This window comes from Brassica oleracea, chromosome C3 (assembly GCF_000695525.1).
Source record: "Brassica oleracea var. oleracea cultivar TO1000 chromosome C3, BOL, whole genome shotgun sequence".
Taxonomy (NCBI): domain Eukaryota; kingdom Viridiplantae; phylum Streptophyta; class Magnoliopsida; order Brassicales; family Brassicaceae; genus Brassica; species Brassica oleracea.
The window spans coordinates 38640573-38643052 of record NC_027750.1 but is presented as its reverse complement, the minus strand read 5'-3'; positions in this window follow the sequence as shown (position 1 = coordinate 38643052).

Sequence of the window (2480 nt, the reverse complement as noted above, 5' to 3'; positions counted from 1 at the left end):
GAGTCGACGAACAAGACCATCATCGACGGTCTGAAGAAACGACTCGACTTAAAGAAAGGTTGCTGGGCAGATGAACTAGACGGTGTCCTGTGGTCCCACAGAACAACTCCTCGCGGAGCGACGAAGGCTACCCCTTTTTCGATAGCCTACGGCGTCGAGGCAATGGCTCCCGCAGAAGTGAATGTGACGAGCTTGCGCCGATCGCGAAAGAAGTGAATGTGACGAGTTTGCGCCGATCACAAATGCCACAAAACGTCGAACTCAACCGTGACATGCTGCTCGACGCACTCGACGACATCGAGGAAAAGCGCGACCAAGCACTACTCCGTATCCAAAATTACCAACATCAAATCGAGAGCTACTACAACAAAAAGGTCAAATCGCGTCCCCTCGAAATGGGCAATCTTGTCTTAAGAAAGGTCTTCGAAAACATCTAAGGAATGGAAAGCCGGCAAGCTTGGAGCCAACTGGGAAGAACCATACAAGATAGTCGAAGTCATCAAACCAGGAGTATACCGCCTCGAGACTTCAATAGGCGAAGCAATACCGAGAGCTTGGAACTCCAAACATCTCCGCCTCTTCCATCCTTAGTCAAGATGAACGCCTTACCGAGTAAATGTGCCACTAAGGCCACTTTTACTCGCCTCTCGCTCAAAAAAAAAAAAAAAAAAAAAAAACCAAGAACTACGAATGGCTTGATTCCCACAAAGGGATACGTAGGCAGCCCAAAAGAAAAAGGGGTCCAGCCGAAAAAAAAAAAAAAACAAACCTCCTCCCCGAGGAATCGATCTCCGAAGGAGACGATCACTTAAGCGATGCTGACACAAGCATGCCCCGGCTTCTCGAACAAGCGTATCGGTACTCGCATCCCACTTTGGATATGTCCTGATCAGACACATATTTACGGGAGTCGACCGTGTTGCGATTTAAACCAACACGGCCGAGACAATGACTCCAACTCACCCTGTAATTTACTAAGCAAGGTTGGCCCACCGAACGCTTGAAAATTACGTTAGGATCGATTTGGAACCGTCAACGTCGAGAACTCATAATTAAACTCAGAACTCATAATTAAACTCAAATGACGAACGATCGCGAGCCAAAAAAATCGACCGAGACAAAGTCATAACGAGCTTAACACTACAACGATTCGATATCTCGAATAACGTTTATACTAAACAAATAGTCACTTCAAATCGTGAGAAATCATGCATTTGATAGACAAGTACAATAAAAGATAAACAGTTAATACGATTCGAAGAGTTGGAAATAACAGAGGAAAAACAAAGTAGAGACTTGCACCGCAGCATCCTCCGACACTCTCGCGATCATTAAGGGCGGTAAGCTCCGAAGCCCTGACGCTCGATTCGCGGGCAATCAGAGAGACTTGCACCGCAGCATCCTCCGACACCTCGCCAGTGTTTTCCTCGCCGTCCCGGCGAGACTCTTCTGGAGGCGGCGAATCGCGACCCTCGACTGAAGTGTCCGTAAGCACGAGGACAGGAACGTTATCTCCATATAGTCGAGCTCCTCGACCAGGCACTCCTTCCTCAAGAACAGTCGAAGGGTTTTCAATAGTAAGCGTTGGGTCCTCGCGCCTTTCTCCGACCGGATGAGTAGACGAGACATGCAGATTCACCGCGGTCACTGGGTCAATTAAGCCAGCGTTGGAACCATACGGGTCGAGACCTGCCAGAATCCGAGCATCCACAAACTGAGGCTCCAACACGAGGGGAGAAAGTCTAAAATCAATTTCGGGGATCTCGCCAACCTTCAGCTTCTCAGCCTCTTGTTCGTACTTTCTCTCGTGCTCGACGAACATATCAATAGAAGCTTGCGGTATGTCGTTCCCAGCTCCTTTCAAGGCCTCGAGGCACTTCCTAGTCCCAAAGGCTTGGCTGTGGAGTAACCGAGCCTCGTCGTAAGGACCCCGACGCTCCTCTCGAGAACGAATCTTGGCGAAGCAACGATTAGCCTTGGCGGTCATTTCCGCCTCAACTCTCCCCCTCTCTCTCGTCACCTCCAAGATTCTGGAGTCCCACAGACGTTTCATCTCTCGCTCGTGCGTGGCGGCGAGCGAAGCCCTCTCGCTCTCGAGATCAGCATTCTTCTGATCAAGCTCGCGAATGATTCTTCGAGATGATTCCAGCTCGGCTTTAAACTCATCGCGTCGAGCAACGGTGTGGGTCATCACCCCGTTGAGCTTCTGCAGATTGGCCCTTGACTCGTTCAGTTGACGAGCAAAAACCTATTCCTTCTCAGCAAACTCTTTCTTGGCCAGCTCGAGCTCGTCCAAGGCTCCTTTAAGGGCCGTGTCGTATTTATCAATCACGACATTCATCGTGCTATCACCCTGAACACGCGACACAATGGAAATCGTGAGAAGTTAGGAGTCAAGGAATTTAAAAAAGGAGGACCAAGCCGTTTACCAGCAGTTTGGCCCTCGCAGCTTCTTCGTATTCACCCCCGAAGATAAGGTC